Source organism: Giraffa tippelskirchi, chromosome 9 (assembly GCF_054371585.1).
Source record: "Giraffa tippelskirchi isolate mGirTip1 chromosome 9, T2T-mGirTip1v1.2.pri, whole genome shotgun sequence".
Lineage (NCBI taxonomy): Eukaryota > Metazoa > Chordata > Mammalia > Artiodactyla > Giraffidae > Giraffa > Giraffa tippelskirchi.
Window position 1 is genome coordinate 149140869 of NC_137283.1, and position 24458 is coordinate 149165326.

Genomic DNA, 24458 nt, shown 5'->3' on the forward strand with positions numbered 1-24458 from the left:
GAGGGACTGGAAACCCTCCTTGTCATGTGGAGGAAACGCTATTTGATTCTGCTTATAAATCCTTCCTTGAAAGAACATCCCTTGTAAATGTTCCCTCTTCGCCACTTAGCTCTGTGTTCATTACAGTTGAAATGTATGTGAGTTCATATTATTTTGAAACCTGCGATCAGACTCATAAAACAGATATTCGGTAGGAAATATGTGAAATAGAATTCTTGTGTGTTTTTCAGTGTGCTACTTACATGTATCCATGATTCATAAAATGAAACATTTTTTTAATACCTGTAAAATGAGAATATACTTGCAAATACATGAAATTATAATTTTTAAATATAGAATTTTTCCAGTGCTGTCTCTCTCTCTCTGTATATTCATTTTAGGGAATTCCACGTGACTAAAATTCTCCATTACAGACTAGGTGTAAATATGTGCACAAAATGGCCATCTTATATAGCTAAGGGCTTCAAATTGTTCTCCTAAATATTAATTTCCTATTTCACTTTTGAAGGATTTTCTTCAGTATCCCAAAATATTCATGTAATTCGATTGTTTGTGTAAATTTCTTCAAGGGATTCTGCAGAAGAGTTATTTCACTGTTTGTTATGTTGTTGAGAAATGTTCATAAATCATGTAAATTGGAAAAGAATAGGAAATGAATAATCTGCCTGCAGATCTGATTCCATGATTAGCCATCCAAGGTCAACTGGAAAAAGCCCGAGATACTGGAAAATTAGTGGAGGTTTTTTGTTTTGTTTTTCTTCTAAAAGATAGGTAGAGAAGACATGAGAAAAGTGGGAGAAATGAGTCTCTTAAAAACCCAGTGTCCTCAAAGTCATTTGTAAGTGAAAGTAACAATAAAACAGTAGGGATTTCTAGAATAAGTTTTCCGGGAAAGGGAGTACATCTCTTTTTTAAGGCTCTTCACGTTTGGAGAGGACACTGAAAGTTGATGTAATTTTCCAACACCATTCTAGAATTCGGGCTTTAAAGTTTCATTTTGTTAAACATTTCATTTCCTTAAAATCAGTTGACACTTCAGAAATTTTAATTTTACCCCGGTTATATCCTGAGAAGTAGTGACTATCCAGAGGACTCCGATTATGAAGGCTGTTAGTACACATGTTTTATATCTTCAAATCATTTTTACATTCTTATCTCTACAAGAAAACTTTATGGAACCAATGAATGGAGATGTAACTGAAGGATTCTCTGTTAGGTCCTCTGAGCAACTATTTTGTTTCTTCTTCTCTTTACAGATGTACTAGAGTTTATTCAAGTCTGTGGGAGCCAGGAACTGTTTCCTCACTGGCCTAAATACACATTTTGAGAAATCAAAGAGCCAAGGTTTTTCTCTCATCACTGTTTACAGTGCAATTGCTGCTTTGTTTGAAAGCAGCGATACTTCGCTGCTTATAATCTGAACCAAGTTTATCCAGATTGAATTTTGAGAAGAATTTTGAATTTGGTCAACCTTTTTGCTATTGTAGGCTCATCCTTAATCAGGCTGATTTTTAAAAATTGAGATATGATTAGTGTGTAACATTATATTAGTTGTAGGGGTACAACATAATGATTCAATGTTTGTATATATTATGAAAGTCTAGTTAACACCCCCACCATGCATAGTTACAAATATTTTTTTCTTCTGACTTTTTAATTTTTTTAAGGTCTGCTCTCTTAACGAGGGGACTTCCCAGGTGGCTCAGCAGAAAAGAATCCATGTGCAATGCAGGAGATGAGAGTTCGATCCCTGGGTTGGGAAGATCCCCCAGAGAAGGAAATGGCAACCCATTCCAGTATTCTTGCTGGAGAGTCCTATGGACAGAGGAGCCTGGCAGGCTGCAGTCCCTGGGGTCACAAAGAGTGAGACACGACTTAGTGACTAAACAACAACAACTCTTAACTAGGCTAATCTTTAGGCATTTACCCAGTGATTATATGATTTTAAAAGTTATTTCTGTCCAAGCTTGTTCTTGAAGTTAAAAAGGGAAAGAATTTAATTTCTCAACATCTCTAATCCATTTCCTTTTTCCTTTGTTGATCTCCGCGTATTGAAAGTTGGGCAGTCTTATAGTTTTGAGGGTCGGAAGGAGAGGAGCAATTGGAAGTCTTCCAAAACGAGAAAGAGTTACTTTGGCTAAGCCTGGAAAACTCCTCTCTTGTGGGTCTGGTCAGGACCTCCACCAGCTGCCCAGAGTGGGTGATGGCTAATGTGTGGATGCAGGTGACTCTGGCAGGTGGCTGGAAGAAATGTCAGATGGACGTTTACCTGCATAGGAAATACTAGCTTCCTTCTCTTTTCTAGAGGTAATCAAGTCAGGAGTGGGAAGATGGGGTGGACCAGGGAGATGGATCTGTACCCAGGGGAACTCAGGGTAAGATACTATGTGAGATGTTTACAGAAGTAGCTGTAGATTTCTTTAGCTTGAGTCTTTGGGTGGGTTGGGCACAAAGAAGCCATATTTTCATATTGAGAAATAGTGATATGGTGGCCTGAAACCACAATGTGACCTGTGTTGTGTGTCTGTAAGAGATCATGTGGATGCTTGTTGTATCAGGAGAGATGCCAGGTGTGGATGTCAGTGTCACACTTTTAAAGATGGGGCAGAAATGTGAATAGGCCCTTTGAACCCACTTTTTTGACTGAGAAGAAACCAGCCAGCAAAGAGGAGCAAGATGCTGCTTGAATTCAGAGCACCATGCTATGGGGCCTGGGAGATGAATACTTCCTCTTGAGCAGTGAGCAGCAGGAGTTGGTGGGAAAGCCTGGATGGCAGGCAGAGCTGGGCTGGCATGGAGTCCAAGCCATCAGGGCCAGGATGGGGAATTCCAAAGATCAGGCACCTTGTTCTGGAGGGAACTGGAGTTCCCTTGGGTGTTCTAGGGAGATTGGTGTAAGTAGCATTCATGCTTGAATCCCAAGCATCAGCTCACAGGCTGTTGCAGGCAGGCCTTGAGGGAACCAAGGGTCTGCGAGTGGGCGGGGTCTCCTTGGGGACACTAAGTCTTCTTACCCTTTCACTCACGTGCTTTGGGGAAGTGTGAGCAACAGGGACTCTACTCTTCCACCCTCGTGGGCTAATGTTGTGCTGCCTTTTCTTTCTTGTCTGTTCTGTTCCCATGCAGGATCCCCAAGGGGAGATGGCTTTTGCTCAGTTCCAGTGAGAGGAGAGACTTTGCACCCCTCCCCTTCCCCCAGGCAGCTCTCCTTACCTGGGATGGTGATGGGAAGGGCAGGTGGGTTTCCTGCCCCTTTCCTGGTGTCAGGCTGCTTTCGCCTCCCCTCACAGGAGGGTCGGGTCTGTAGCGTGGGTAGGTTCTTGCCCCTCCACAGCAGCAGATGACTTTTGCTTGCTACTATACAAGGGAAGAACTGACTCATTTGAAAAGACCCTGATACTGGAAAGATTGAGGGCGGGAGGAGAAGGGGACAACAGAGGATGAGATGGTTGGATGGCATCACTGACTCGACAGACATGAGTTTGAGTAAGCTCTGGGAGTTGGTGATGGACAGGGAGGCATGGCGTGCTGCAGTCCATGGGGTTGCATTGAGCAACTGAACTGAACTGAACTGAGACAAAGGTTGGGACACAGGCAGGTTTTGTGCTTGTGTTATGGATGGAATGTTTGTATCCCAGCCACCCCCACCCCGCCAACACACATACATACACAGATTCATATGTTGAAGCCCCAACCCCACTAGGATGGCACTGAGGTGGGCCCTCTAGGGATTAATCAGGTTTAGATGAGATCATGAGGGTAGAGCCCCCATGATGGGACTAGTGTCCTTAGAAGAAGAAGAGGGGCCTTCCCTGGTGGCTCATTGGTAAAGAATCCACCTACCATTGCCGGAGACGTGGGTTCAATCCCTGGGTCATGAAGATCCCTTGGAGAAGGAAATGACAACCCACTCCATTCTTGCATGGAGAATTCCATGGACAGAGGGGCCTCGGGGGCTATACAGTCCATGGGATTGCAAAGAGTCAGACACGACTTAGTGACTGAACAACAACAAGAGACATCAGAGTGCTTTCTCTCCAACCTGTGAGAACACAGCAAGATGGAGACCAGGAAGCAGACCCTCACCAAGAACTGGATCTCCTGGCTCCTTGCTTTTGGACTTTCCAGACTCTGGAAGTGTGAGAAGAAAATGTCAGTTGTCTATGCCGCCCCATCCCTGGTATTCTTGAAAGCAGCTCAAGCTGACTGAGACGCAGCCCCTCATGGACAACTGCTCGCCACCTTGTATTCACATCAGGCCCAAGGCATTCATGGGCTCCTCCACCTCCCCCACTCCCCCTTCTCAAAACTCAGCAACTCTGAGCACTAAGGGGGGCTTCTCAGGTCATGGCTGTCTCCCCAGAGTTGCTCATGGGCATTCAGTAGAGACCTGTGGAAAAAGAGTTAGCAACTATAAGTGGGCCAGATTCCACTTACAGAGGTCCAAGGCCCTAAACTATCACCTCATTTACACAGAATTTGTTAAATCTTAGTTGTTTCCTTCTCACCTGCTTTTCTGTCTGCTACCTCTTTCTCTCAGGTTTTCGTCAAACATGAGACAGCTGATGTATCCTTTCTCCCCACAGAGGACCTGGCCACCCTTTGGGGCTCAGTTCACCTAGTTGTCTTTGACCTCAACATTCTAATGGGCTCCAAGAATGTTGTTTCATGGGTTGTCCTTCTTTTTTCTTATTGTTAGGATGGGAGTGATAGACTCTTTCTTGCCACTATCGATATCTCAGGTGGACATGGAACTGGGAAACAGTGTTTAGAAAGCAGAAGCTAAGACCTAGGCATGCTGAGGTCCACTGCGGTAGCATTGTTTCTAGAAGGCCTTCCTTTCCTTGAATATCTCAGCCCAAGGCAATTACTTTTGCTCCCAAACTGCTTTCCCATTGATGTGGATATTCATTAGTGAGTCTCAGGATTGGAAGAGCCTATAAATGTCATTTTGTCCATCCTGCATTTTATGCTTAAACTCACATTCTGCCCTGTGGCATCTTTTCAATGGTTGTCTTGACCTTTTTTTTTTTTTAAATCTTATATTGTTCAGCCCAGTATGTATATACGTCTTCCCAGGTGGCTCAGTGGTAAAGAAGCCGCCTGCCAATGCAGGACCCATGGCTTTGATCCCTGGGGCGGGAAGATCCCCTGGAGGAGAAAATAGCTACCTAGTCCAGTATCGTATTCTTGCCTGGGAAATATCATGGACAGAGGAACTTGGTGAGCTACAGTCTATGGGGCCACAGAGAGCTGGGTACGACTGAGCAACTGAGCATACACACACCACGCATGTTCGGCCCAGTGTGTATATATGTCTAGCTTGAGCCCAGCCCTGTTATTGTATGTCAGTTAGTGTCCACAACAATATCGTGAACAGAAAATGTGCTATCAATTTGATTGGGAAGGAATGTTCTCTGCTGGAGGACAAGGGAGCAGACTGCAGAATGTGTGTTTTTACCACACTTTTTAATGCATTGCCAGAGTCAATTTTAGGAGGCAATTGAGTTAAATTAGTAGCTTGAAGAGAAAAGTCAGTAGCCAGAAGTAAACTGAACATGAAAACTTTTGAACTTTGACCATGATACTGAACTGACCATACTGTTGAACTGACCATTTTGTGGTTAAAAGGTTAGAAGAGAGCACATCAAATAGCAATGTATTTTTAGTCTGCTTAGAACTATAGCTGCTTTTGGAAATTTTTGGTAAGGTGTCATGTATCAGGATTAGAATAGAGGCCATAAATATGGTTCAAAAAATATCCTCGACATTTCATTATATGGTTTGCTATTGGCTTTCGTGGCAGTGCATTATCTGAATTGATGTAAATAGTGTTTAAGTTTGTCTTTTCATATGAGTAATAAGTATCATATGCAGAGATTTCCGTTTCTATTGCTTAAATAGATTGCCACAGTAGTTTGGTACATAGTTGCCATGCACATAATTACTGCACGACTATTATTAGGAAAATTGTGTGGGTAAAATCAACCCTGCTATTTGGTTATGTCTGGACCTTATTGCCTATCTGCTAAGCAATATGGGGTCAAAATAAGTACCAGGCTAGTTCTGATGTTAGCCTTTCTGGAGATGGGTTCAACTCTTCTCTCTGCAGTCTTACAATACTGCAAAACTACCATATGAGGTGTCATCAGAGAAGAAAAGCAATTAAAAAATGCCCAAACCCACTAAACTATTACTCCCAGTACTGTGTTCTGCTAGTGAAACTTACTCTGGGGTTAATCTTCTTTTAAACCAATGCTCCTTCATTTACCTTATTATGACTTACAGATCATCAGTTAAGCTACAAAATATTTTTTAATTGAACGTGTTTATTTTTAATTGAAGGCTAATTGCTTTACAGTATTGTGTTGGTTTCTGCCAAAGATCAGCATACAAAATATTTCTTAAAACAAAGTTGGGAATGTTGTTTACCAATTAATCTACATTAAGTAGGAGGGATGAAATCATGTTTAGAATCAAACCCCATACCTGCCAGAGATGCTCAGAGGGCTCAAACAAACCTTGTGTGCACCAGGACCCAAAGACCCCACAGAGACTGAGACAGAACTGTGTTTAAGTATATTCTTCAGAGGTATGGGTCAGCAGTGGAGTCTCTGGCAGAGGTGTGGGTTGGCAGTGGCTTGCTGCAGGGTTGGGGGCACTGAGTGCAGCAGTGGGTGAATGGGACCTTTTGAAGGAGGTTGCCATTATATTCATTACCTCTACCATAGTTTGGCCTCAGGTCAAATAACAGGGAGGGAACACAGCCCATCAACAGAAAATTGGATTAAAGATTTACTGAGCATGGCCCCACCCATCAGAACAAGACCCAGTTTCCTCCTCAGTCAGTCTCTCCCATCTGGAAGCTTCCATAAGCCTCTTATCCTTCTCCATCAGAGGGCAGACAGAAGGAAAACCACAATCACAGGAAACTAACCAATCAGATCACATGGACCACAGCCTTGTCTAACTCAATGAAACTATGAGCCATGCTGGGTAGGGCCACCCAAGATGGATGGGTCATAGTGGAGAGTTCTGACAAAACGTGGTCTACTGGAGAAGGGAATGGCAAACCACTTCAGTGTTCTTGCCTTGAGAACCCCATGAACAGTATGAAAAGGCAAAAAGATAGGACACTGAAAGATGAACTGCCCAGGTCGGTAGATGCCCAATATGCTATTGGAGATCAGTGGAGAAATAACTACAGAAAGAATGAAGAGACGGAGCCAAAGCAAAAACAACACTCAGTTGTGGATGTGACTGGTGGTGGAAGTAAAGTCCGATCCTGTAAGAGCAATATTGCATAGGAACCTGGAATGTTAGGTCCATGAATCAAGGCAAATTGGAAGTGGTCAAACAGAAGATGGCAAGAGTAAACATTTTAGGAATCAGTGAACTAAAATGGACTGGAATGGGTGAATTTAACTCAGATGACCATTACATCTACTACTGTGGGCAAGAATCCCTTAGAAGAAATGAAGTAGCCATCACAGTCAACAAAAGAGTCCAAAATGCAGTACTTGGATGCAATCTCAAAAACAACAGAATGATCTCTGTTTGTTTCCAAGGCAAACCATTCAATATCACGGTAATCCAAGTCTATGCCCTGACCAGTAATGCTGAAGAAGCTGAAGTTGAATGGTTCTATGAAGACCTACAAGACCTTCTAGAACTAACACCCAAACAAGATGTCCTTTTCATTATAGGGGACTGGAATGCAAAAGTAGGAAGTCAAGAAACACCTGGAGTGACAGACAAATTTGGCCTTGGAGTACAGAATGAAGCAGAGCAAAGGCTAGTAGAGTTTTGCTAAGAGAACACACTGGTTATAGCAAACACCCTCTTCCAACAACACAAGAGAAGAGTCTACACATGGACATCACCAGATGGTCAACATTGAAATCAGATTGATTATATTCTTTGCAGCCAAAGATGGAGAAGCTCTATACAGTCAGCAAAAAACAAGACCAAGATCTGACTGTGGCTCAGATCATGAACTCTTTATTTATTGCCAAATTCAGACTTAAATTGAAGAAAGTGGGGAAAACCACTAGACCATTCAAGTATGACCTAAATCAAATCCCTTATGATTATACAGTGGAAGTGAGATATAGATTTAAGGGACTAGCTCTGATAGAGTGCCTGATGAACTATGGATGGAGGTTCATGACATTGTGTAGGAGACAGGGATCAAGACCATCCCCAAGAAAAAGAAATGCAAAAAAGCAAAATGGCTGTCTGAGGAAGGCTTACAAATAGCTGTGAAAGAAGAGAAGTGAAAAGCAAAGGAGAAAAGGAAAGATATTCCCATTTGAATGAAGAGTTCCAAAGGATAGCAAGGAGAGATAAGAAAGCCTTCCTCAGGGATCAATGCAAAGAAATAGAGGAAAACAATAGAATGTGAAAGACTAGAGATCTCTTCAAGAAAATTAGAGATACCAAGGGAACATTTCATGCAAAGATGGGCTCAATAAAGGACAGAAATTGTAGGGACCTAACAGAAGCAGAAGATATTAAGAAGAGGTGGCAAGAATACACAGAAGAACTGTACAAAAAAGATCTTCACGACCCAGATAATCACGATGGTGTGATCACTCACCTAAAGCCAGACATCCTGGAATGTGAAGTCAGGTGGGCCTTAGGAAGCATCACTATGAACAAAGCTGGTGGAGGTGATGGAATTCCAGTTGAGCTATTTCAAATCCTAAAAGATGAAACTGTGAAAGTGCTGCACTCAATATATCAGCAAATTTGGAAAACTCAGCAGTGGCCGCAGGACTGGAAAAGGTCAGTGTTCATTCCAGTCCCAAAGATGGCAATGCCAAAGAATGCTCAAACTACCACACGATTGCACTCATCTCACATGCTAGCAAAGTAATGCTCAAAATTCTTCAAGTCAGACTTCAACAGTACATGAACCGTGAACTTCCAGATGTTCAAGCAAGATTTGGAAAAGGCAGAGGAACCAGAGATCAAATTGCCAATATCTGTTGCATCATCGAAAAAGCAAGAGAGTTCCAGAAAAACATCTATTCCTGCTTTATTGACTATGCTAAAGCCTTTGACTGTGTGGATCACAATAAACTGTGGAAAATTCTTAAAGAGATGGGAATACTAGACCACCTTACCTGCCTCCTGAGAAATCTATATGCAGGTCAAGAAGCAACAGTTCGAACTGGACATGGAACAACAGACTGGTTCCAAATAGGAAAAGGAGTACGTCAAGGCTGTATATTGTCACCTGCTTATTTAACTTATTTAACTTATATGCAGAAATGTTGGACTGGATGAAGCACAAGCTGGAATCAAGATTTTCTGGAGAAATATCAATAACCTCAGATATGCAGATGACACCACCCTTATGGCAGAAAGTGAAGAAGAACTAAAGAGCCTCTTGATGAAAGAGGAGAGTGAAAAAGTTGGCTTAAAACTCAACATTCAGAAAACTAAGATCATGGCATCTGGTCCCATCACTTCATGGCAAATAGATAGAGAAACAATGGAAATGGTGACAGACTTCATTTTTGGGGGCTCCAAAATCACTGCAGATGTTGACTGCAGCCATGAAATAAAAAGATGCTTGCTCCTTGGAAGAAAAGTTATGACCAACTTAGACAGCATATTAAAAAGCAGAGGCATTATTTTGCCAGCAAAGGTCCATCTAGTCTATGGCTTTTCCAGTAGTCGTGTATGGATGTGAGAGTTGGACTATAAAGAAAGCTGAGTGCTGAAGAATTGATGCTTTTGAAGTGTGGTGTTGGAGAAGACTCTTGAGAGTCCCTTGAACTGCAAGGCGATCCAACCAGTTCATCCTAAAGGAAATCAGTCCTGAATATTCATTGGAAGGACTGATGCTGAAGCTGAAATTCCGATACTTTGGCCACCTGATGCAAAGAACTGACTCAGTTGAAAAGACCGTGATGGTAGGAAAGATTGAAGGCAGGAGGAGAAGGGGACGACAGAGGATGAGATGGTTGGATGGCATCACCGACTCAATGGATATGAGTTTGAGTAAGCTCTGGGAGTTGGTGATGGACAGGGAAGCCTGGCGTGCTGCAGTCCATGGGGTCACAAAGATTCAGACACGACTGAGTGACTGAACTGAACTGAACCGAAGTCATGAAACAAATTTTGATATATATAATACAGCATTAGACTTCCCAGGTGGCTCAGTGGTAAAGAAGTTGCCTGCCAATGCAGGAGGCTCAGGTTTAATCCCTGTGTCAGGAAGATCCCCTGGTAGAGAAAATGGCACCCCGCTCCAGTATTCTTGCCAGGAAAATCCCATGGACAGGAGCCTTGCAGTCCATGGGGGTCTCAAAAGCATTGGATACAACTTAGCAACTAAAAAAGCAACAGTATAAGCATTGCTGAGCTTTTTCAAGTTGTGTAAAGGGTACTAGTTTATCAAAGACATTGCATTGATACAATTGTTGTATCAGTTATCTATTGCCACAATAATGCTGTGAAAGGAACAACTACAAAAAGCTCACTGACATATAAAAAGATACATTATGAGTGCTATTGATCAGCTGTGCAGTTTTTCTGGTCTTGTGTTAAAAGACTCATTTGTGTTTGTGGTCAGGTGGTGGGTCAGCTGGAAGCTGGTTGGTCTGGGAGCACCTGGGACCACTGGGTTCACTTCTACAAGGACTTTCATCTTCCAGTTGTTCTTTTAGCAGTAGCAGGGTTGCATATTTTAGCAGTAGCAGGGTTGCAAATGTAGAAGGGCAGAAGGCCATTTGAGGCTTAAGCTTGAAATCGGAACACTGTTACTTCTGCTGTATTCTGTTGGCCAAAGCAAGCCAAAAGCCCAGGTTCAAAGCTGGGGAAAGAGACTCCACTTCTTTGTGTCACATAGAAAAGAGTATGCATCAGGGGATTGGTGAGAATTGGCACCAAACTGACAATTTGTCCTGGTCACTACTGCTGCTGCACATTTTCTAAAACTTCATGATATAAAACATTATATGATCCTGCTCACGATTCTGTGGTTCAGGCATTCGGGAAGGGCTTAGCTTGGGAGCTGTCTTTTGGGGGTCACTACGGCCGGCTCTGAAGTCATCTAAAGAGACGCATCCTGGATGGCTCCCTCACATGGCGAGCGGTTGATGCTTATGCGTGGCTTTTCCAACAGGAAAGTAGTCAGAGTTCTCAGGTGACAGTGGCTTCCCTTAGAGTGGTCTTCCAAGTGAACAAGTTGGAAGCTGAATGGCCTTGTCTGATATAGCCTGGGGAGCCACATGTTTTCACTTTCAGCACCTTCTGTTAATAACAACAAGCCACTGATATCAGCCCATTTTCAAGGGGAGATGAAATAGACCCCCCCTCTTGATGGAAAAAGTATTGGGGAATTTACAGACATGTTTAAAAATCTCCACAAATCTATCACAGTTATTCATGGAGATAAATCATTTCCTTCATTCTGTGATGTTAAATCATGGCACTATGACCTTTATACCTTTAGTACTCACCATTCCTATTAAATAGTGCAGTCATCATTTCTATATTCTGATTTCTTATTTCATGTAGTTCTGTATATTATAAAGTAACCCAAGAAATGATTAAGGGTAGTCATTTATTATCCAGGATCACTGCGGATGGTGACTGCAGCCATGAAGTTAGGAGACATTTGCTCCTTGGAAGAAAAGTTATCACCAACCTAGACAGCATATTAAAAAGCAGAGATATTACTTGGCCAACAAAGGTCCATCTAGTCAAGGCTATGGTTTTTTCAGTAGTCATGTGGGGATGTGAGAGTTGGACTATGAACCTAGACAGCATATTAAAAAGCAGAGACATTACTTTGCCTACAAAGGTCCATCTAGTCAAGGCTATGGTTTTTCCAGTAGTCATGTATGGATGTGAGAGTTGGGCTATGAAGAAGGCTGAGCATGGAAGAATTGATGCTTTTGAACTATCGTGTTGCAGAACACTCTTGAGAGTCCCTTGGACTACAAGGAGATCCAACCAGTCCATCCTAAAGGAGATCAGTCCTGAATATTCATTGGAAGGACTGATGTTGAAGCTGAAACACCAATACTTTGGCCACCTGATGCGAAGAACTGACTCATTTGAAAAGACCCTGATGCTGGGGAAGATTTAGTGCAGGAGGAGAAGGGGACGACAGAGGATGAGATGGTTGGATGGCATCACTGACTCAATGAGCATGAGTTTGAGTAAACTCCGGGAGTTGGTGATGGACAGGGAGGCCTGATGTGCTACAGTCCATGGAGTCGCAAAGAGTTGGACACGACTGAGCGACTGAACTGAACTGAACTGAGTCAATTATTTCATTCTGAATCCTCAATAATCTTTGAGAAAATGCATACATATGTACTTTCTACATAGTTTTATTTCACAGACAAAAAAATGCTTGTAATTTTTATTTTAATTGTCTAGGAATTTCATTAAGCTAATACTATCATAATTGGCTTAGCAGTTTCCCAGTTTAGGTAGCTCATTTACAGTTACACTAAACTGATGGCACCCTACATTTGGACATCTATTGCAATGTAACAAATTACCCCCCACCCCCCCAAACTCAGCAGCTAGAAACAACAACCAGTTATTATCTCCTGCAGTTTCTGTGGGTCAAGAACCCAGGAGTGGCTTGGCCCCTCATGAAATCTCTGATGAGGCTGCAGTCAATCTGTTGCTTGGGGTTGCAGTCTCACCTGAGAACTTCGCTGGGGCTGAGATCCTGCTTCCCCCTTCACTCATGTGGCAGCTGTCAGGAGGCTTCCACTTCTGGCCACTTGGCTCTCTCTTAGGTTTGCCGTGGACACAGCAGCCAATTCCCCAAGTGAGTGATGAGAGGGAGAAGGGGAGAGAAAGGGAAGGAGGGATTCTGACCAAATGGAAGATGAGGTTTTTTTCTTTTATAACCTAATCTTGAATATTATATACCTTCACTTCCATCATACTCTGTTGATCACAAGACCAATCTTGGTTGTGTGTGGGAGGGGACTGCACATAGGTGTGAATGTCAGGTGATGGGGACCATTGATGGGGTCATCTTGGAGCCTGTTTACTACACACTGTTATAAGCATCTTGCTCAAGTTGCTGTTTATTGATGGTTGGAAAGGGGACATTTACTTGTCTGGTGTTGAATTATGAGATCATGTTGTTGTTCAGTCTCTGTGTCATGTCCAACTCTCTGTGACCCCACTGACTGCAGCCAGCCAGACTCCTCTGTCCTCCACTCTCCTGGAGTTTGCTCAAACTCATGGCCATTGAGTCAGTGATGCTATCTAGCCGTCTCATCCTCTGCTGACCCCTTCTCCTTTTGCCTTCAATCTTTCCCAGGACCAGGGTCTTTTCCAATGAGTTGGCTCTTCACATCAGGTGGCCAAAATTTTGGAACTTCAACTTCAGCAACAGACCTTCCAGTGAATATTCAGGGTTTATTTCCTTTAGGGTTGACCGGTTTGAGCTCTTTGCAGTCCAATACCAGATCATAGGGATTAACAATTCAGTGGCATCACTTAAAAAAGTTGTTAACTATTTTTACAAATATTTTTGTGCCATAAGATAGTCTTATATTTAATTACATTGCAATGATTCTTATATTTTAAATGTCTACACAAAATACTTCAGAGCGTTTTACAAAGCATGTAAAATGCTGCTGGTGCCCTCAGTCAGTTTTGGTTTGAGAAAAAGAGAAACAAAAGAGAAACAGGGAATTACTGGGTCCCCAGAACCTTTATAAAATTTTTTTTTTAAATTCCTGGTTTCCATAAACTAGTCTGTAGCCCTATGGCTTAGACGGTAAAGAATCTGCTTACAATGCAGGAGCCCTGGGTTTGATCCTTGGGTTGGGAAGATCCCTGGAGAAGGGCCTGGCAACCCACTTCAGTATTCTTGCCTGCAGAATCCCATGGACAGAGGAGCCTGGTGGGCTACAGTCCAAGGGATTGTAAAGAGCTGGACACAACTGAGCGACTAACTTTCTTTCACTTTCCATAAACTAGGCCACACTGCCCCCAACCTAATATAAGCCACTGCCATTAATATTTCCTTTAATGGAAGAAATCTTAATTGGCAAGAAATGTGACCATTACAAAACAGAACATGTTCTTCACCATTTAAGCTACGTTACCCTCCTGGTCTCTTGACCAGTTTTGAGGCAGCACGAAGGAAATGTGCTCCAGACCAGGGTACTGAAAGGGCTGTTCTATGTCAGGTGAGTTTTAAAGCTTTTATTACAATCTGTGAACTAATTTAATATGTTATAAATGAATACTCCTACGTTTTGTGAGTTCACACCCCTCCCTGTACCATTTATAGGAGATAAAATATAACTGATTCATTTTCATGTCTGTAAAAATCTTTCCAGCTTTTGCAGAAATACATCTGGATTCATTTACATGATGCACTTTCAATCATTTCAAAATTTAATAAATTTTACAGCACCTTCCATGTTGTGGGCTCTCAATAAATTGCCACGACCATGTTAAATGATGGGGTAATAAGGACAGGACTCTGGTCGTTTATACTAATGACAAGGTTTGCATTTATAATGAAGTCCAGGCCACCGAGGGGCCAGGCAGAGCACCTGTAAGAGACATAGGTGAGGAAGGGGTACCTTTTAAAGTTTGCCGTGAGGATTATGCTGTGCGAATAAACCAAGCTGTCTGTGGGTGGTCCTCTCTCTGCCCTCTTCTGCTTTTAAAGACTTAGAAGAGCTGCCAAAGTACCTATAGAAGGTGTTTGATTTAAAAGGTTTCAAAGGAAACACTCCAGTTTGCCTTCTTGTAGGGGCTTGCGAGTGAGCAGAGTTTGCAGCTGCATGAAGGGATAAAGAGAAACTCTGAGCATTTAACAGAATTTTTAAAAATCATGCCAGGAGGGCCTTTGACCAAGAAACTCTGATAGATTTATGACACCTGGTGCCTGAACTCCATCTGTGACACCAGAGTTATAGTTCTGCAAGCCCTTAACACTGCAGCTGATCTGGTCAGCTTCTGGCTGCATTGGGCCCTGATGCAGTTAGCTGTAGTTGTTTGTAGATGTCAGGAAAACGAGATGATCATTTGCAGATTTCCAGGATCTCTACTAGATTTCTTCACTCTTCTTTTCTCACAAGGAAACCTTCCAGGATACATAGCACACCAGTATCTGAATGGCAGGGCATTCTGGCATATCTGTTCAAGGGTGTTAGGGGCTTCCCCAGAGTGGAGAGGTCAAGGTGAGCCCATGCTATTGCTGCTTTTATGGGTTGGAGACTGCCTGCGTATGCAAAGACTTAACTAAACCAAGTTACCCAAATAAGGATGGCTTTATGTATCAGAATGTGCCTGTGTGTGTGAATGATAAAATACACGTAAATAGTTTATAGTAAAAAAAAGATTGAAAACAACATAACCTTCCATGAGAAGCACTTATTCTGTAAGTTATGGTAGATTGGCAGAGTGGACTACTATACAACTATAAACAAGGTGTACCCATATGGGATAAACAGACTCATAAAGTATAAATGAAAAGTGAAATTTAGTCACACAGTCGTGTCCAGCTCTTTGAGATTCTGTGGATTGCAGCCTGTCCCGCTCCTCTGTCCATGGAATTCTCCAGGCAAGAGTACTGGAGTGGGGTGCCAATACCTTCTCCAGGGGATCTTCTTGACCTGGGGATCAAATCCAGGTCTCCTGCATTGCAGGCGTATTTTTTTACCAACTGAGCCACTAGGGAAGCCCTAGCAAGGTGCAATACAGAGCATATAAATGATGTATTTATGGTATTTAAAGAAAAGGAAAGTGAAAGTGAAATCACTCAGTCTTGTCTGACTCTTTGTGACCCCATGGACTGTAGCCTACTCCTCCGTCCATGGGATTTTCCAGGCAAGAGTACTGGAGTGGGTTGCCATTTCCTTCTCCAGGGGATCTTCCCAACCCAGGGATCAAACCTGGGTCTCCCGCATTGCAGGCAGACGCTTTACTCTCTGAGCCACCGGGGAAGTAGAAAGAAAAGGAAAGGATGAGTGTATACGTGTTTGCTTGAGAAGTATAACGTTCTCTAGAAGGCTATAAAGAAATATTGGTTGCCTCCAGGCAATATTGGTTGAAATACTGGTTGCCTCTCGGGAGAAAACTGAGTAGCTAGAAAATAGAAGTGGGAGGGGTACATTCATTGTATAGCCTTTTGTGCCTTTTGAATCTTACCTGGTAAATAAGATGAAAAAAAATATTGAAAGAAAATAGTGTTGGACCTTTGCTCCTTTCTCTCTCTCCCTGTCTGACACTTCACTGCTCATGAGTGGTGGACCTGATGGGCCTCCCACCACGGGGTAGACTCTTTAAGGTGACCTGACTATAACCTCTTGAGAGGGCTTGACTATGACCTACTAGGCGCCATGATTCTGTCGTGCAGGGCACTGTTGGGTGCCTTGGGATAGGCTAAGCTGGCTGTAAATGGAGGGATCGAAATTGCATGTTGTGTTGTTTTCACCCGGAGTCACACACTTGAGTTAAAATTATTAGAAGATGCCGAGAAAAGTAAGCCAGTGACTTGTCACTTTCCACAGTCCCCTATTGGTACCAAACAGTGAATCCTGGCTATGTGGTCACCGTGTGGGAAGGATGAATAGCACCTGATACCAGCATAACATTTCAGGTGAAATGTGAGTGAGAGACAGACAAGCAAGGGGACCCCTGTGCTCGCGTGAGAGAAGTTTCTCAGTCTGGAAGAAGAAGATAATTAAATTCCAAACTGAGCATGTGTTACTGAAGGAAGAAATAGGGTAAAAAGGAAATATCCTTTGTGACCCCTGCTAGGGGCTTTTGTACAAACTCGAATGTCTAAAGGGAGTAAACAGAGTTCTATGCAACTGTCTGTGCATATCATATAGCCAATTCCAGTTGAAGTTAAAGTTTTCTTGAGATACCAAAACCAAACCAAAACAAAAGAACAATGCTATCAAGAACATAAACAGGGATGTATGAAAAATGGGTTGTAAAATATTAAGCAGTTAAGATTTACATCAAATTATTTACATATAAGAAAACATATGACATTAAATGGCCTTTATATAGGAGAAAGAGAGCATGGGATAATGGAATATTTCTTTTGTTTTTGTTGTATTTTATTTTTTTTTGTAAACAAACCACAAAATATTACCCATCTGTGGGGTAATAAATGGTCCTTGAGATGAGAGTGAATCTCTTTTGGGTTTAAGGTTTGGCTAATAGAGTTTTCTCTATTATTCTCAAACCATCGCCCCCCAGTAGAAGCAGAATTTTTTAGGCTATCTTACTTTGAAGTAAGAACTTTAAGATCTTACATCTGGTGCTCTAAGAGTTAACCAGGAAGCTTATAAGTATGTAGGTTCCTGGGCTGACTCCTGGGGATTCTGATTCAGTAAATTGGGATCGGAGCCCAGGAATATGAATGTTCTTCAAATATGCTAGGGAATTTGGGTGCAAGTGGTGTATGGACTATTCTTTTAGAAATCCTGTTCCTATGTTTCTGTTGTTTTCTTGTTGTGGTTTTTCTTTATAAACGCTGAGTTTTACTAAAATAAAGCCGTGAAATAGTAAAGCTGGGATTGGCAACCTACAGCACATGGACCAAATCTAACCTTCCTATTTGTGTAAATATAGTCTTATTGGCACACTGCCATGCCCATTTGTTTACGTATTGCCTGTGACTGCTTTTGAACTACAGGGTCAGAGATGAGTGGTTGTGACAGAGACCAAACAGCTTGCAAAACCTAAGATATTTGCTATCTGGCCCCTTACAGAAAAGTTTGCCAACCACCATGTTAAAGGAAGAATCTGTACCTGATATATTACATACATTTCCCTAAAAACAAATAAGACCTTCACCAGCAGACCATGATACTTAGTGAGTATGCCAGGAGTCTGTTTCCATTAGTCAGGAAAATCAAAAAGACTCAGAATGGAGTAAAATCAAAATAGAAGATGAAAGTGACGAAGAACCTAAAGGAGAAGATATGCCTCAGGCCTCTGAAATAAATGACTTATTTCATCATAAATGACTTATTTCATCTACCAAAGCGTGGCTTGGGGTGAGGGACATTCCTGGCCCTCTGCTGGGTGTGTATTTACATGAAGCTGTGTTCTAAACTCACTTTTCACTGGAAGTAGACAGGTGCCTCACCTAACCTAGAGAAGGAGGTAGCACAGAGGTCTTCATTTTTCCATTGACAGAGAACGCTGTCATTAATTCAGTTAGTGGGAAATGGATTTCTTGGCTTTGATAATTAAGCTGGCAAAGCAGATTTTGTTCCAACGTTTTAATGAGCGTGTGTGGGTGGCCAACAAATTGCAGGTTCAGACATAAATGTTTCAAACGTGGGTGGCTGGCTTTTAACCCCAGGGCAAATTCTGTGATTGTAAGGACGTTTTAGGCTGGTAGCCAAGTTCAAAGAGTATTTGCCAAATATTAAGAAAAATGTGAACTACTCTAAGGAATATTATATTATTTGAGGACAGGGTTATGTTGTTCATTGAGTGTGGTTAGGATGCTAAGTTAATATCATTTGCGTCCACTCAAATTAAATATTTGTGAACATTCATATGTGTGTATTTGTGCTTGCATTTCATACACAGGAGATAATCTCAAAGGACAGAGAGAAATGAGAAAGGAAAGAAGTGGATTCGTTACTCCTTTCTTGTCTTCTAGTGCCTTAGTTCAGTTCAGTCCAGTCGCTCAGTCGTGTCCAACTATTTGCAACCCCATGGACTGCAGCACACCAGGCTTCCCTGTCCATCACCAACTCCTGGAGCTTGCTCAAACTCACGTCCATCGAGTTGGTGATGTCATCCACCCATCTCGTCCTCTGTCATCTTCTTCTCCTCCTGCCTTCAACCTTTCCCAGCATCGAGGTCTTTTTCCAATGAGTCAGCTCTTTGCATTAGATGGCCACAGAACTGCAGCTTCAGCTTCAGCATTAGTGTCTAACTGTTAGGTATTCAGACCTGTATAGTACTTTATGTCCAATCTTGGTTTTCTATTTGGGGGAGGTGATCAAAATCTGAGCTCTTACGTAATGTAAAATCACTTGGATCATTAAACTCATTACAAAATGAGTTTGGACCCAAGAAAAGAAGGGTTAATACTTTCATTGAATTTTCACTTCCTTAGGGAGGCTACAGTTGAGGCAAAGTCCAGTTGGGTTCTGTGAAGAAAGAGAGGGCAGATTTGCAAAAGTAAGTAATAGATTTCAATTTAGGTTGCTTTTCAGCCTGAAAAAGAGTCTGCATTAAATCACTGATCCTGTTAGTCGAGATAGTAATGAAATGCAAAGCAAATACAGCTTAAATTTAAAGGATATTGGAAAATACCACTTTGGCTTCGTGATTTACTCTCTCCCATTACTCAGTAGAACAAAATATGATTTGACATATTGTTCATTGTGTAGTTACCCTGGGCTCAGAAAACTAAGCCCTGTTACCTCATACTTCTTACATTTGCAAAAGTAATCAAGACTGTGACTTGAATTGGACTGGAAAACCTGTTGACTTAGAGATAGAAAGATATTGGAATCTTTTACATTCCTTTCTCATATTTACCTACTGACAGCTTATCCAGGCTTTGTACATTTTCTGATCAAAGGATATCCAGATGGATAGTAATGTATTTTATGCTCTTATAGACATCAAGAATTAGACTTGTGGATTTTGCCTGTTGTTTTTAAAAGTCAGTGTGTTGTGGTTGTTAAAAAGCATTATTTTGTATTTCTGTTGTTATCAAGCTATTGCCCCAGAATCATATTCCTGCCCCATTACTCTTATCTAAGTTTCAGGTGGAAGCTACAAAGAAAAAAAAGAAAGAACTTGTTAGAACCAGCTGTGTCCAAGATGGTACAATATTTGACTTCCAGTAGAGTTTGCACCTAGTTATACACTGATGGCAATTCATTAGCATGCTAAATGACACACCCACCGGTGCCTTAACCTTGACAGTTGCTATGACAACAACTGGAAAAGCCCAGACAAGGGCTAAAAAGGAGTGTTACGTCACTCCTGAGTCCAAGAAGCATACTCCTGTTCTCAGATGGTGGTGGTGGTTTAGATAACTCATGAATATTCCTCCCACGCTTTCCAGTCTCCTCACATTTCCCTCAACTCTCCTAAGTATTTGATGTCTCTGCCCAAAGTGGGTTGAGAAGTTGATTTGCAAACTAGGTTCCAGTTCTTCATTCTCTGGTCATTGAATCAGCTTGTGCTCTTTCAATCTAAGCATTGGTTTTGTTATTGACTGTGTGAATATGATTGGAAAAAAATTCTCTGGCTGAGAAAAGGAATCTCAGCCCAGTCTAGGACCCTGATGTGGGTCCAGTCAACCAATTCAATAATAGTATTAGTAGTAACTTGGGTTTTCCCTGGTGGCTCAGTGGTAAAGAAGCTACCTGCCAATGCAGGAGATGAGGATTCGATCCCTAGGTCAGGAAGATTCCCTGGAGAAAGAAATGACAACCCACTCCAGTATTCTTGCCTAGGAAATCCCATGGACAGAGGAGCCTGGAAGGCTGCAGTCCATTGGGTTGCAAAGAGTCAGACATGAGTTAGTGAATAAACAACAACAAAAATGGCATATGCCAGATTTCTACATATAAATTTAAGAGACAAGTCATATATTTGTTAACTAATAAGTACTTAATGAATATTTTATGAGGAGACATTGAAAACTATGTAAATATTCTGTTTTTCATCAGTTTCTTATGCGTTTGTTTTAATATCCATTGATGATTCTCAACAGAATCAATTGTTACTGAATGTATTGAGTTATTACCAGGTTGTTGCCAATGGTAATTTTTTACATTCTCATTTTTTCTACCTTTATTGCTTGACACTCCACTATAAGATAGAATTTCCTTCTTATTTATTTATTTAAACATAGATTCATGAAGTCTTACTTGATGCAACGTATTATAACCCTTTTGGGTTTCTTTTTTTGAAGTTCAAAATTTCCCAGACTTGGCCAACAGGGGCTCCACCAAGTTGTCTCCTATACCTTTGACATATTCCAGTCATTCTTTAAGCACTTCCTTTTTTATGGTCCAATAAGATTTTACAGACTTACCTTATACTTTGCCTGCCCTGGAATCAGCCATTTCTCCAATATCTGGTTCTTTTTAGTGGAGAATAGTATTTAGAAACCCTGATCTGGGTGCTAGGTACGTACTTTGCTAATGGAAGGTCATTGCTTCTAGGTAGGCCCTGTCAGTGAACAAAGCTAGAAAATGTGTGACTACATGCACACACATTCACATCCCGTACCTGTTTCTCTATCTGCCTATTTATTAAAGTCTTGTGCTTACGTTGATACTTCAATTCCAGTGTAACACCTTGGGTTTATTCTAGTAGGAAGAATAATGCATTTTCCATATTTATAACCCTCCCTCCCTGTGACTGAGAAGAAACTGACCCCAATTATCTTCAGTATATTCCATATTTGCTCAAGTCCTGTGAGCAACCATACCTGACTCCTGTGGGCTGCCTCTTTGTTTCTAGCTCCAATGGCCTTGACCCCACATTAGAAAAAATGCCCTTAAGTAGCAAGATCCATGAAACAAGTGATAGAGAAAGAGAGGAAGAGATTGAGAGACAGAAAGAGAGAATATAATAATGCACACAGTCTGTACAATCAAGCCTGATAGACGGTCTAAAGTCAGGTTTTTGATACACAGAGCCTAAGTAACCATGATGACCCATGAAACACCTCTGTGGGGGAATGTAAGTAATTTGCTATTAAATGATATGAGCAAAACTGATTTTCCTTCCTTGGGGAGGGGATCTGTAATCTCAGAGGTGAGAAAAAGTATACAAGCCTAAAACATTATGTTTGTATCGAAAGTCAAAATCTTACTGGAACTTTTAAGTTTTAAGGCAAACTTTTTATACTGTGGTTAGTGGAAAACTTTTTTTTTTTTTTGAAAGCGCAAATAAGATTTTGTTTTCATTAATAAGCTAATTAAATAAGCTCACCATTAAAAAGAGCTGATGTAATGTATTCGTGGCTCTTATAAGACTCATGGGTATTTGTATTTGTGCATGTGGGGATGGGGGAGTGAACCTGCATGTGAGTGTACACGTGGAGAGAATGGTGAGTTTCCTCTTATCGTCTCACATCACAAGAGATATAGCTAATTTCCTTTAGTTTTAGAAGAGATGTTTGCCAGAAACCATCCTTTTAGTTGAAAAATGTGAAATATGACATGAAATGCTGATTTTTGGAGACTTTTTCTTACATAATTGAGTGCTTTTCTGGACTGTGTAAAATTTTGTGACAAAAACCATAGCGTGGTTTAGAAAGTTTTTTTTTTTTTTTAAATACCTAGATATAGCAAACTGAAAAAAGGAAGTTTATCACTGACAGTATAAAATTTACCCTTGGGAAAAAATGGTAACCTATAAATTAATCTGCAGTCTTTTGCTCTAAGAGTACCTTTAATATCTCCAGCTAACATCAGGTATTTTTGAAATCAATAGCAATTTAATTGCCCACAGAGAACAGTTGCCCTCCTGTGGTTTAAGCCAAAGAGGAATTGTGTACTTTTGTGATAAACATAATTTAGAGGAGGATTATATATTCTTCCTTAATTTATTAGCTACTGGTGCTGCCTTATCCTGTTACCCATGTTTCCTTTTCATTATTTAGTTGATAGCACAGACAAAGAAATGTGATATTAAAATTGGTAGCAGTACAACTTAATTTGGAAGGGTGGGAAATAAAGAGTTTCTTAAAAATTGTCTCCTTAATTAGAAAGATTAACTTGTGTGTTTAGAGTTTAAGTTAACACTGCTCTCTGCTAGGTTCTACCTTGTGTACTGTAGACTAGGATGAGATGTATTTTTACAGAATTTTAGATTCAGAATGGAGTCTTGTAACCAAGATGGCAGAGTAGGAGAGACCCCAGCTCTGTCCCATCACAAAGTTCAACAATGAGATGATTATCCACAAATAAAGTCAGCTCTGGGAGAGCTCTGTGGCTCACTTAAGAAACTTGAGCAACACGGTGGAACAAAACACTTGAGAATAGCCACAGAAAAGGGAAGGAAGAATGGGTTCATTTTGCCTGCATCATTTCATCCCCTAAGCTGGCATTGCTTAGTCTGAAGAGTGAACTCCCTAGCTAGAAGGAGTTTGCTTTGCTGGGAAAGGGTGAGCAACCAGCTCCCTTCATTTTTGGGGGCACCATATGGAGGCCCTGCTTTGGTTACACCCCAATAACCTTTGCAATCTCTGTGGATCACTCATAATGCACACCAATGACCACACAATTATAGACATTGTGACCACTAGTGGCCTGATGTGATGAGCCACCATGTACCCCTGGACTTGGAGCCACTACGCTCCCCCACAGTCAATGCCCTGCACCACCATATTCAGGGTCACAGCGTACTCTGGCATATCTCCACCCACAGGTGAAGGTCTCTCCTTACCAAAGTCAGTCCATAAAGTCTGGAAAAGGTGACCACTTCTTCAGTTGTTCATATATCTGTATAAGGCTACAGGGATCGTGAAGAATGAGGGAAACATGACTCCATGCAAGAAACACAACAAACCTCCAGTAGCTGACCTAAAGAAATGAACATATAGAAATTACATGACAAAATAATTCAAAATAATTATTCGAAAGATGCTCAGAGAACAGGAGTTCTCTGGTGGTCCAGTGGTTAGGACTCTGCACTACCATTGCTGTGGCCCAGGGTTCAATCCCTGGTTGGAGAACTAAGATCCCCACAAGCCACATGGCACAGCCATAAATAAATAGATAAATGTAAAATAAATAAAGATGCTCAGAGAGCTACAATATAACACAGATAATAAACAGTTCCATGAAATTAGGAAAACAATACAAGAACAAAATAAGAAGTTCAACAAAAAGATTAAAAAAATTAATAAAAACCAAACAATTTTTGGAGCTGAAAAAATATAGTGACTGAGAGAAGAACTCAGTAGAGAGCTTCAGCATTAGACTGGACCAAACATAGAATGAATCGGTGAGCTTGAAGACAAATCATTTGAAACTATTCTGTCAGAGGAGCAAAAAGAAAAAAAGATTGAAAAGGAAGAAGGGAGGCTACAAGAGAAAAGAAACAATCTATGCATGATTGGAGTCATAGAGGAGAGGAGGGCAGAAAGGGTTAAAAACTTATTTAAAGAAATAATGACTGAGCATGTCCTAAACCTGGGGAGAGATTCGGACATCCAAGTTCAGGAAGCTAATAGGTCACACCAAAATTTTCAGTCCAAAACTATCTTCTCCAAGACACATTGCAATAAGACTGCCTAAAATCAAAGAAAGAAATTTAAAAGCAGTGAGAGAAAACAAAATTTTCCCATACAAAGGCTATAATTAGATTTCTTAGCAGAAACCTTGCAGGCCAGAGCCAGATGATGCATTCAAAATGCTGAAAGGAAAGAACTGCTAATAAGAATATAGTTGACCCTTGAAACAGCACAGATTTGAACTGCATGGGTCCAGTTA

At 41.3% G+C, this 24458-nt stretch overlaps 1 protein-coding gene and 1 non-coding gene across 2 annotated transcripts in view; both read left to right on the forward strand.

The window, feature by feature from the left end:
• The window catches only part of UST (uronyl 2-sulfotransferase), a 318507-nt gene that overhangs the window by 51723 nt on the left and 242326 nt on the right, over positions 1-24458 (forward strand). The window lies entirely within an intron of this gene.
• Positions 23626-23698, forward strand: TRNAG-ACC (transfer RNA glycine (anticodon ACC)). The gene has a single exon. It is a non-coding gene; the product is annotated as a tRNA-Gly (tRNA).